The 12479-nt window shown below is 56.2% G+C and overlaps 1 protein-coding gene across 4 annotated transcripts in view; it reads left to right on the top strand.

The window, feature by feature from the left end:
• Zmiz1 (zinc finger MIZ-type containing 1) overlaps positions 1-12479 on the top strand; it is a 191988-nt gene that overhangs the window by 11686 nt on the left and 167823 nt on the right. Inside the window, exon 1 of one of the 4 annotated variants that reach the window (XM_087184664.1) lies at positions 6057-6287. The exons of the other annotated variants lie outside the window; for them this stretch is intronic. The gene's annotated coding sequence lies outside the window, so the exon portion shown is untranslated. Of the gene's footprint in view, positions 1-6056; positions 6288-12479 lie in introns of those variants that run through there. 4 annotated transcript variants of the gene reach the window in all.

Raw genomic sequence — 12479 nt, 5'->3', positions numbered from 1 at the left:
TGCTCAGTGATCCAGAAGCCCCTGGAGGATTTTAAGTAAAGGACTGAGAATTTCTGATGTGTCTCCTAAGAAGATCCCTCTGGCTGTTGCACTGAGAAGGGAGCGTCGGGGGATACGTGTGGCAATCGATGTCAGCAAGGTGGCAGGGGTATGCGTGCGCATGCGTGCGTGGCCCCGAGGCTCAGACCCAGGGACTTGGTGTGTAAGTTACACAGTTGTGTACCACTGAGCCATACCCCCAGCCTAGCCAGGCACCTTTCACTGGAACTTAGGAAAGGGTGTTGCTGGCTTGGACCAGGGTGGTCCGCAGGGACAGTGAGCAGGACAGGTCCAAGGATGAGCGCCGAGAGTGAACGGAGCCTGTGGTCAGAAGCCGGATGGGAGCACCCGCGCACCCGGAGAAACCAGCTCCTAGGGATCAGGCTGGAGACCTTGCCTGTCTCAGAGTCCCAGGGGTCTCGGCCCAGTCTGCTCTATCATATCATCATTTTATTAGTATTTTGAGACAGGGCCTTCCTCTGTAGTCCAGGGTGGCTTTGAACTCTTGGTGATCCCGCTTCAGCCTCCTGAGCGCTGGAATTTCAGCCATGCACCACCATGCCCAGCTCCTTTTCCTTTATTCCTTGGCTCTTCTTGTGCTATTCTGTTGTAAGATGCCCATTCCACAGTTGGAAAAACAGGCTCAGGGAAGTGTTTCTAGCATTCTGGCCTACATATGCAGCTTTGTCATTCTGCATTTGATCTCCATCCTCCTTTTGGTCTGACTCTCTTCCCTTCATCTTCTGTACTGTCAAGTCCCGTCATGCTTTTCTTCCCCTGATGCTTTTTTGACATGCCAGTCCCCCTCAGGCCTCGGTACATGCCAGTCCCTCCAGCCCCAGCCCTCAGTCTGGTGGGCTCCTACGCATCACCAGAAGCCCCGCTCAAAGCTGTCCCCCTGACCTCCCTGCATGCTCTCAGACACTGCAGACTTCTTCCCACCGAGGTTTTCCCACTCCTCTCCTCCCATTCTCCAGAGCCTGGGATAACCTGGGTTGGGGCTGGGATGGTGGCCCCCTTCACACCCTCTCTTTCCGCTTTCTCACTGCCTGGCCCTGGCGGGCCAGCCCAGAGGAAGGAACAAAAACATTTCAGTGTATTCCTGGAGCAGTAGCTGGTTACTGTGGAAACAAGGAAGTGTTGCAACTTCCTGAACTTGAGGTTGGGGTCACAGAAAGCAGCTCTGTCTTGGCTCTTCCTGGGATCAACCCAGGAAGACCATCCTGGGACTCTTAGTAATTTACCTTCGGCAGGCCTGTTCCTGTCCTGAGCCTCAGTTTACCCATCTGTGAGACAGGCACATTGGCATGGTCAGGCTAACATTCCAAATCCCTGTGGCTCCAATCTTTTGACAGGAACACGGGCAGCCCTTTGCCCTCTGTGGGCCTCAGTTTCCCCAAGATACCTGCCTAGGTCAAGCATCTTCAGGGCCCGAGTCTCGGTGGCCTGGCTGGCCCTTGATAACTAACTAGGATCCTGGTCCCTTGCAGAAGCACAAGGAGGGACATGCTGACTGCCAAGGTGACAGCAGGCAGAGCAGGAGGGTGGGTCGGTGGGGGAGCCAGGCCAGCTGGTTCTGGTCTGAACCCACGCAGGCTCTGGGTCACCTCCCCTCCCCCTGAAGGCAGCCTGAGCCAGCATTGGCCGGGGTGGCCCTTGCTTCTGCTGGCCACTGCCCCCTCTGGATTGCACATGAGGCCCCCACTTGCTCCGTGTGGCTAGCATGTCCCAGGCTGGCCCCAGAGCTTGTCCCCTGCCCACACTGGCTGAGTGGGTGGGCAGAGTTCTCACTGTCTCTTCTCTCTGCTTCATTGCCCAGAAGCCGAGTTAGCCAAGCACAAAGCTGTGGCCGATCAGCTGGTACCCCCGCCCCAGCACCGAGCAGGGCGCTTCCAGGGCTCCACACCCGCCTGTGGGGCTCACTTCTGGCCTGTCCAAGACAGTGAGGCCAAAGGTCCGGGATGCCCAGCACAGGCCCCGAGCCTGTCCCCACTGCCACTGCGCCTGTTACGGGCCTGACCTCTGCCTGGCACTTAGGAGTGGCTGGGAGGAGAGGCCCAGTCACTCATGGGTGAAATGGGTGGAAGGACCCTGGAAGCTGACAGCTTGTGCCCTCTAGAGACCCAAGGAAACACTCAGCAGAATGCTAGCAGCGGGCAGACATGAGTGCTGCCCCAGAGGCGCTCCTGAGAGCCAGTTTTGTAGGAAACCATGAGCCTGGACCTTTGAAGTGTGACAGTCCTGGGCTGGCCCTGGGGTGCAGTGGTAGAGCTTGCTGGCCTGCACAAGGGCCTGGGTTTGATCCCTGACATGGAAGAGCAGGATGAGGATCTGGTTCTGGGCATGAGTCCCCCGTCCAGTCCCTGGCCTGTGCCCAGGGGCAGAGACCCCAGGAGCCATCCAGAAGTGTCTTTGCTGCCCTCGCTGGCCCCTGAGTTTCTAGTGTTGGGCAGAACAAAGCCCCAGGACAGCATCAGGCCTAGAGGGGCCTCTGATGGGCATCAGGAGACCCTTTTCCCATCTCCGACTCTGCCCTGCTGCCAGCTTGGGCAAGCCCTTGGCTCTCCTGCCCCCTTGGTGTCCAGATGGACACCAGGGATCCTCTTTTGGAGGCTAGCTTTGGTTAAGCAAGGGCCTTGCCGTCGCTGTGGATCTGTGGATGGACGCAGGTAGGACAAGCCTCCTCTCCGCCTTTCCTCACCTGTAGGACAGCTCAGGGTACCCCCTCTAGGTCCCTCTAGCCCTCTGCATTCTGCCCCCTGCTCTGTCCCCTCTGTGAGGACGCCAGCCATATCCCCAGACAGAAGCTGGGGCAGAGGCCCTGTGTGGTTACTGAGTGATGGATGGACAACCTCAGCTACCCGCAGGGCTCAGCAAGTTGAGAACCCCAGTGTGCTCTGTACGTATGAATTTCAGTGCTACGTTCACTTGCTGGCATTTTGCTTAGCATATGGGGTCTTTAAAAAATCACCTGGATGTGGTGGCACACGCCCGTAATCCCAGCATCCAAGAGGTTGAGCCAGGTCGATCGCCACAAGTTCGAAACCAGCCTGGACTACATAATGAGACCCTGCTCAAAAAAAACTTTTTGTTTTGGAAGCTCTATGACCAGGACTGGTTTCCTATACCTTTGGCCAATCTCTGTCAAAACCGGTGCTTTCTGGCTTGAGGTTTTGCATTTCCTTTATTTGTCTTGTTGGAGCAGCTACTTTTTCTGTTTTGAAGCCTTGTAGTAAATAATTCTACCTCTCACATTATTTAGATTCCTCACACCAAAAGGCAAGGAGGGTTAGTAAACACTCCCCTTTGCTTGTTCTTTGCTTTGGTAAGTGTTTTTGCCCCTTTGTGTATTTGATTTTATCTGCCTTTTGTACTGACCTGATCCCCAGGCCCCCAACCCTTCTCCTCATTGTTTGCTTAATGGTGCTAGGATGGCTGTGTGTGGTAGTGAATGTTGCTTACTGCACAACTTGGGGGTGGAGTTCACTTTGTGGTCACTGGAGATTATACGATTATTAAATCATTTTATGGCAGATGGTAAAGTATTTTGAGGAAGGGGGCCTTGTTCTAATTCTCATAAAGCCACAGTAAGGACAAAGAATAGGCTGCCATTGCCTTGTAGCTCGGGCTGAAACCTGAAAGTCACCAGGACTCCTCCCCAGGACAGTAGCCCGAGGCACTGGGTTTCTATCCCCACTGCCCTGTCCAGAGCAGACTTGTGGAGGACAGAGTCAGGGACTGACCACTCTGATTCCAGCTTCCTGGTGTTTGCAAAGCTGCCCTCCTCCCTACCTGGGCAGCAGTCTTGTCCCCTGTGCCCCCCTCTATCCTTCCACTTGACCCCCAGTGTGGGGCTTAATAAGGGACACCTCTGCCTCTATCACCTCCTCTACTTTACTGAAGACTCCCTCATGGCTTCCTGTTCCTGAGCCTGGCATTCAAGGCCCTTTATTGTCTGGTCCCAGTTGCACTGTTCTGTTCTTTTCTGCTCTGTCTACCGAGAGAACTCCTAGGCATCCTACAAAACCTTCTCAAGCCTCAGCTTTCTCTTGTGCATGAGGCAGGTCAGATGAAGTGGTTCTGTCCTCGCCCAGCCCCACACACTGTTTCCTGGCCGCTGCTGCAGCCTGGTCTAACAACATGGCAAGTCCCTGGGGGACCCCAGCCACAGGTGGGCTCTGGCACCTGGCTCCCAGCACCACGTTTGGCCTCTTGGCATGCGACCCACCGTGCTTCCTGCCTTGATGAATAGTGCGGGGTCCCTGACCCCGAGCTGGGTGGTGGTTCTGAAGTTTGGACAACGTGTGTGCACTCTGGGTTGGCACCTTGGGAATGACCCATACACCTTGCTTGAAAAAGAGGCAAAAACGTTAGTGTCCGGGGTCCCAGCTGTGCGGGTGCATCTTGTGAGCCGGCCCCTTCTCGCTGGTTAGAGCCAGGGAACCGGGCTGGGCCCCAGAGCGCCTCTCAGCCTAGCTGCTTTGCACAAGGCTGCTGGGTCTGGTGACACCTGTGAGTCAGGGGAGCCTGCACCGCCACCCGCTAGGCTTCCTGGGAGAGTTGGCTCTGCAGCAGTAGCAGCTGGGCCAGGCCGCAGGGCTTCTTGGGCAAGACCCTGGGCAGGGCCAGGAGCTGTGCCCTCGTCCTTGAGGCCTATGCATGGGCAAGGCTGTGGGCACATGGACGCTGCTTGCCACAGAGCCGGAGCGGGTGGAGGGAGGGCCACTGTGGTTGGGTAAACACGGCGATCTGGCCTGCCCAGGCACGTCCCTGGCACTGTCGGTGACTGCAGGACGTTTCGCAGAGCCGGGAGTTGCCAGGTGTCAGGGAGAGGGTGCCTGCTGCAAATGCGCCCCAGTCCATGCCCACCCGGCCAAAGTGGAAACATCCACCAAACACCTGACACAGTGCTTTGGGGACTTCCTGCTGTCACAGCACCCTCTCCAGGGGGTGCCACTGTCCCTACTTTCCAGAGGAGGAAGCCAGAGCTCGGAGGGGTATGGGGCCTCAGTCTGCTGGTCTAGTGCTGTTGGAGTCCCTGTCTCATTCCAGGGTGAACAGTCGACCCCTCTCCCTGGGCCCTGGAACACAGGGAGCCCTAGGACTGCTCTGTAGTCCAACAGGAGCAGGTAGAAGCTGGAGTGCTGGGCACAGGCGCCTGCTGCTGCCAGGCCCCTGTAGGGGAACTGCACCCAGGCCGTTGGCCTGGCAGGACTGAGGCCACTGGCTATACCTAGGACACAGGGCAGACCTGCCTCTTCCTTTGCCCCTCCCCTGTTGCCACCCCAGGCGACCCTATCTGTTTTACCCGAGTGCCTCTGCCCGTGTGTGCCAGTGACAGCTCCTGGTTTTTGGAAGGGAGGGGACAGGTTGCAGAGACTGGATGAGCCAGAGTATAATTTTATTTCTGTGGTTCTCCTTTCAAGCTGTCACGGTAAATCTATTTTATTTGTCACTTTGTAAATCATTATGTAGGATTAAGCCTTTTAAGCTTTTAAGGCATCTGCAGCCACGGACAGCCCACCTCGCCCCCCAGCCTGCCTTCTTCTTTCTCCTGTCTGCCTTTGGCATGTCCCTGCCACCTTGTCACTCCTTTTCCAGGTGCAGCCAGTTAGCATGCAGGTGGGGATGTGGGTGGGGGACAGCACCATCACTGGATTAACTGCCCCATTTTACAGATGGGAAAATAAGCCCGAGGGAGGAAGAGGTTCACAGACTGGTGCCTCTCGTGCTCCATTTTTCCTGAAGCAGAGGGAAGGAGGTCACTGAGAGTCACAAAGCGTGGGGCGCTGCAGTTGGAGGCACAGTCCCTGTCCCCAGGTGGACTTGACCTTCTGTGGCTGTGGTGAGATGGCCCTAGACCCCCAGGGAGCTCCAACCTGCGAAGGGAGAGGTGCTTGGAGCAGAAGGGCCTCTGTTCCTTCCCAGAGTGTGAGCCAGGGGGTGGTAGTGGGGCTGGGCCACCTGCCAGGGTGGCAGAGAGCTGGAGTGGGGGTGTGAGGGGCGGCCCCACCCTGGCATGTAGGATCCCATTTCTTTATTTCTCCAGAAGTCTGTGGCCTGCTTCAGAGAAGGCTTGGTGATGCGAGAACAATGAAACCATTCGCCAAGACGGTCGCAGTCGAGGAGAGTGGCCGGGCTGCTGGGCCGTGAGCCAGCAGTGTGAGCTGTGCGTTTCCATCGTGGCTCCGTCTGGAGAGCTGCTCAGAAACGCGCAGGCAGAGGGGCCCACCCACGGCGCAAGTGGGGTGCGTAGGTATCCTGAGGCCGGGCTGCCCCGCTGTGCACCTCATCTCGTTGCCTGTCTCTGGGGACCGTTTGACCTGGCCCTCAGGGCAGGGACTTCCTCCTTCTTAGCAGGGTCCAGTGCTGCCTCCCATCTGTCACCCATGCTAACAGTGGCCCCAGCCGAGGGGACACACGCACCCAGCTCGTGTCCCTCTTCCCAGCCAGCCTTCTTTGTCTTGAACACTGGTGATCATCACTGGTCACGGTCTCAGTCTACCAGGCTGGAGCATCTCCTCAGGCCAGCCTGTGCTTCGGGCGCAGGCTCCCCCGATAGGGACCCACACTGGCTATTCATACCCTCTGTGTTAGTGTTAGTCACTTTCCCTTCCCTGGGATAAAATACTTGACACCCAAAATTTAAAAGAGGAGGTGTTTATTTGGCTCACGGTTTCAGAGGTCCAGTGCATAGTAGGCTGGCTCCAAGGCAGAAACAGCATGGTAGAAGGGCCTGGGTGCAGGAAACCTGGTCACATCATGGTGGCCAGGAGGCAGAGAGAGAAGGGAGGAGCTGAGGACAAGAACAGACCCTTCCAGGTTATGGGCCTGGTGACCTGACCTACCCCTCCCCCAGGCCCCACCTCCTGACAGCATAGAACTCTTCCGTGGATGAACACAGCGCCCCTGTGATCCAGTCACCTCCAAAAGCCCCACCTCTGCACATGGGAGACTTTGGGGGGATATTTTAGATCTAAATTATACCACAATGGTCTTTGCTGTCACCATCTCTGCTCCCCACCATGTGGTTTGCCTGCTTCTAGACTCGTGAAGCCCAGGGCTTTGTCTCTTGTACTACTGCCACAGGGACAGTCAAGACACAGGCTAAGGTACTATTTCTTGCATGGAAGGATAGCCAAACAAAAGTCCTGAGACCTTGTCCTCAGGGAGCTCTTTGGCAGATAGGCCCTGAAGGCTCCAGAGGAATTGGGGTGGGCGTTCCCAGATGTGAAAGATGACCATGGGCCAGAGTGGCCAAGGAAGGCTGCTCGGAGGAGGGGGCATTTAAGAGAAGCACTGGGGATGGAGAGCTTTGGCTACTGCAGGGCAGGGAAGAGGAGGAGGAAGGATATGCTGGGCGGTGGATGGGCAGGAAGAGAGGAAGGGGTGCGTGTGGAGGTTCAGGGGCAGGTCAGCCAGCGCCAGGGACTTCAAGGGAGTAATGGTGGAGACGTCTACAGGGATGGTCGGGACCCAAGGGAAGGCAGGGTTGGAGGGAACTTATCCTGCAGATGCAGATTGTGCTGAACAGGAGGGTAGGGACAGAGCAGTGTTTTAGGAGATTAGTCTGGCGGCAGGGAGCTGCCAGGATTGGAGGAGACTGGAGCCCGGCTAATTACACAGGCCTGGGACTCCCTCACGTACCCTCAGTACCAACCTGTCCCCTGCAGTGGTGGGAGGGCTGGGGTGGCTCCTGCTCCTCCCAGCCTGTTCACACCAAGGAGGGAGGAGGCAGCAGAGGACTTTGAAGGTGGGGCTGGGTGCTGGCTCGGCAGCCTTGTCCTCAACTACAAAGTAGGGAGATCCAGCGGCACCCTCACCCCATCCTGGCCCAGCTGAGGAGCAAATGAAGCCCAAGGAGGGGACGTGCCCTGTGTGCTGACATTCTGGATTTCATCCCTCCTAGAAAGTCTGGCCATGCTGGTGTGGCCCATAGGTGGGCTCTGGCTTGCCCGGGTTCTCTCAGTTGGAGCCCATTTGGGGATCTGAGATTTGTAACCAAGCTATGTGGCCGCAAGCAGTAACCTCCGTTTTCCAGGCCTCAGTGTTTGGCTCTGTGTATGGGCGCACCCCAAAACTCCTGCTCCTGCCCCATGGCTCACAGGGAGTGTGTGCTGGGCTCGGTGCTAGGAGAGCGAGTAGGCCTGGGTGTGGCTAGGGGCGTCCTCTGTGGGCAGGGCCGCGATCGCCTGGCAGGACTGTCCTCATGACAGTGTTACAACGCTGGCTTGTAAGCCTTGGGGCCAAAGCCGAGAGGTTCCATTGCGCGCCTCTGGCTCTCTGGTAACTTCTAGGGTCATTTTGCATTTACTGGTGTGTCCTGTGTGCCGCCCCCTTGCTGGTCTCCTTGGTAACTCACCCTTATCAGATCCCTGTCTGTGCCCCCTCTGAGCGACACTCAGGTCCCAGCACAAGCTGCAGGCAGCCTCCAGGTAACTTGCTTTTCGGTAAGATGGGGTTTGGGGTTTTTTAAAAACAGATTTCGTTTCTCTGATAACAGAGCCCTTGAGAGAGTGAGGAGACAGCACCGGAAACAGTACCCACACCGCTGTTTCAATATGAAGCAGGCGGTTGAGGGGCTGAGTTGGCAGCCAATAGGGGAGAGGCCACTCAGTGGGGAAACTGAGACTCAGAGAGCAAAAGGGACTGTTTCTGAAGCTGCCCAGAAAGAGACTGGATGGGTGCAGGAATTATTTTATTTTTCCTAACCACTGCCACTGCCACTGCCACTACCACATGCAGGAGACTTGTTATGCTTCTTAAAGGGTGACAAGCAACTTGTGTGCAAATTATCTCTTTTAATTTACCAGTGAACCCTGAGAGGCAGGGACTGTTTGCATCTCCCCTTGACACCCCTTGTGCATGGTTCTGGTGACAGGTGATCACTAGACCATGCAACAGTAGACTGTTGGTGGCAGGATTTGAACTCAGGCCTCCCACTGTCCTTGGTCACCCTGCTGTGCCCCAGTCCCTGGGCTGCCCAATGCAGCAGCGGGACATCTTCCTCTTTCTAGAAGGTGTGGGTGCAGAGGATCTTCTGTATTGGGGAGATAAAGGAGCCCGTTTGGGATGATTTTTATCAGCTCTAGCAAGCTGGTTTGACTTACAGGAAAAAGCCGATTTGCATTTGGGGAGAAGCTGCATGTTAAGGCTGCGGTGAGCACCGGGCGGATTTATAAATAAACAGTGGGCTAAGGGCATTGTCTGTCCCCAGCCATACAATGCTGGCCTCATATTGACACCACAGCCTGTTCTGCACGTCATGGCTGCCCTTTGGGCAGAAAGGCATGCTTGAGTAAGAGAAGCCACTGGAAATGCCAAGGAGCCCAGCCTCTGACCCAGTGTCCTGGGCATCCCAAGCCCCAGCAAGTGCAGAGCTGCTGGTGATGACAAAAGGGACATTCGAGGCCTGGGGCCTCCTGTAGACCCTGAGGGAGCCCTTGACTGGGTCTGGGAGTCTGGATCTGGTACTGAGCCCAGTCTGAGCCCACATGCCACCCCAGCAGGCTTCCTGGCTCCTGAGGCCTTGATCTTTGGCTCTGAAGTGAGTCCTTCTCTCCTCCCAGTCTCCTTTGAGAATCTAGTGAGATGAAGGCAACAGGAGATGGACCAGGTGTCCCTGCCCTGCCAGCACAGTGGGTGACTCTGGACAAGTCCAGGGCCTCTCTGGGCCTCACTGGGCCTCACTGTCCTCTTTAGAAGGCAATGAAGCTGCATGCTGGTCAGAAGTCCAGGACCTGTGGGGGCTGCTCCTGCACCTGGGGGGACCCTGAGAGGTCTGTTCCTGAACACTGGGGACCCCAGGAGTACTGCTTACACTCCTTCCTCGGCATACAGGTACTCCCTCCAGCCTGGATTCATATCCCTTGTCTTCCATCCTGGGACCTCAGGCATCCGAGGTCCACTCTCAGCACTCCCTCTTTATGGGTGTAGTCGGAACAATTGGGGTGGTTAGGAGGATGAAATATAGTAATGTATGGTTAGTGCTCAGCATAAAGCCGGCCCCATGGTGAATGTTCATAAATAAATTATGTCAGTAATATTTATTTCAGGGGGAAAAAACCTGTTTTCAAGGCAGAGCACTATCTACTAAGTTGAATATTCTCCTGATTTAATTCCAGGTGGTACTAAATAACAATAATAGCCATCACGCCCATGGCTGGAAGGCTGCCCCATGAGGCCAACGCTTAGCCCCACAGGCCTCCTGACGGTGGCCCTCCTGGTGCCCAGCTGACCTCCCTGTGTAGTTAATCATGGTTTTGTCTCTTATCTGGCTGCTCTGAGGATAGACGTGAAGTATCACCTGTCCCTCCGTGCGCCTGGCCATCACCTCAGGCCTGGGATGCCTTAACTAGTGCCACCTTGAGGCAGCCCCCCCATACCCATTCACCCAAAGACCCCCCTAGACCCCTGCATGCCCAGGTACCACAAATCTTTCCTCCTCCGAGGCCTGTCCTCATTCTAGGTTTCTCTTGGGTCTCTGTCTTGGGGTTGCTGTCTGGTGTCCCGGAACCGAAGTCACCATGGTCAGTGAGGACCATTAGCAGAGAGCAGCATTAAAGGCCCTTTGGGTGTCCTGCTCCTGGGGACTTAGGGATACCTCTCCTTGGTCCTGAACCTAAAGGCCCGAGAGACAGGTGCTCCCCCATCACCTCTAACACCTGTTTAGTGGTAGAGGCGATCAGGCAAAACATAAAGCACTCATGTGTTTTGCTTAATGTGGGGCTGGGATTTGAACCTGGCTCCTGACCTGACCAAAAGCCCACAGCTACCTGCTCCCACCTGCTGCCTCCATGGACTCCTGGGGAAAGCGGAATGTGGAACAGGTCCGTAGGGAGGGCCAGCAAGTCCCTAGGGGTGAGTGCTTTCGAAGGGAGCCGGGCGTGGGAGGTTTCTCAGACCTCCGGGAGTGCAGCCGGGGCTGGAAGAGGTCCCGGGGCTTGGGAACCAGCAGCCATCTTCAGCCAGACCCTACCCACTCTCAACAGGGACCTGGCAGGGGCCAGCACCCTCCTAGGCTCTTGGGTCAGAACAGAGACCAGAGCAGACAAGATCCCTGTCTGCAGGAGTCAAAGGGAGAAGTTCCTTTAGCCAACTGGGACCCTTCTATAGATTTGCCAAGTGCTCAGAAAGAAGCTAGGTGCTGGATGGGAAATTCCAGGAGGTGGGCGGGGAGCCTTTATATAAGGAAAGCTTTTCCAAGAGGGGGCCACTTGATGATGGAGGTAGGAAGGGGACAGCATTGCCAGGGCCAAGAAACTGAAAGCAGGCCTGGGTGGCTGGGGACAAAGGGCCAGGGACACAGCAGCTGGGGACGAAGTAGACCCCACGCACACCCTTCAACTTCACTTGGCCCCAGAAACAACAGTGCTGCCAGGCCTGCACCGGATGCGGCCCAGGTCCAGACATGGCCAGCACTGCTGGTGGGTTCCACGTGGGGCCTGCTCCCTGCCCAGACAGGGGCACATGACAATGACATCATGGCTATTTCTGCCTGCCGCTGGCCCCCTCCCATCTTGGTAGCATGAATGGGAGGCCTGGGTCAGCTCTTGCTCTGCTTTGCTGAATACCACCTCCTACTCCTGTGTCACTGAGGGCAGAAGCTAATGCCAAGGGGCACAAGGGCCATTGCCTCAGGATCTCCAGATAAGTGCAGGTTCCCAGCCTGGGGTCACCCTGGCCCATACCCTTTATTTATTTACTCTGGTCCTTGCTCAGAGCCCAGAAGCGAGCTGCCTGGAATGAAATGTGAAGAACTCGAAATGATAATGAAATCAATTGGACTGTTTCCCCAGTAATTCTAGAGACTGACGCATCATTAATGTTGGTAATACAGAGCCTGTCAGATCACAAACTTCTCAATAAATGTGCAGCTGGCAAGCTCTGATAGAAATTGGAGGCAAGCAGAGAATGAGATTTGGGGCCTTTGATATATGGGGTGTCAGTGGCATGGTGAAGTTTTTATCAATTTCTGTCACTTTGGGCTTTTGTGCTCACTACATATGTGGTCTCCGTAGCACCTCTTAGAGGCTGCCTGGATGCTAACTGCACCCCCACCCAATAGTGTAAGGAAGAGGAGCTGGTGGGGGGCCTTGACATGCACCCTCACCCTTCTGTGGGGCCCCTTCCCACGAGCTTCTCAGGCCCGTGAGCCAGAGGGCTTGAACCTGAGACGCCTGTGGGTGTTGCAGCCACTCCACAGCCTTGAGTCTGTCCCTGTGAATTAAAGACACCCCTAGGCCCCATCCAGGGTACGCCAGCTGCCTGGATGGAAGCCTAGGGTTTGGGAGTGTAGGGGTGGTTTCTCGGCCATTCCTCCCAATGGATCAAGAGTCAGGGACAACAGGAGGGCCGGAGCTGGTGTGGACACCTCTGTGGCAGGCTGGCAAGAAGGGGCTTTTAAATGGGGAGCCATGGGGGACAGGCCAGGAGCCCAG

This window comes from Heterocephalus glaber, unplaced genomic scaffold, assembly GCF_053883595.1.
Source record: "Heterocephalus glaber isolate CG9 unplaced genomic scaffold, H.glaber_assembly_v1.0 deba00001497, whole genome shotgun sequence".
Classification (NCBI taxonomy): Eukaryota; Metazoa; Chordata; class Mammalia; order Rodentia; family Bathyergidae; genus Heterocephalus; species Heterocephalus glaber.
The sequence above is the reverse complement of the archived record's forward strand: the minus strand, read 5'-3'. Positions and strand labels throughout refer to the sequence as shown.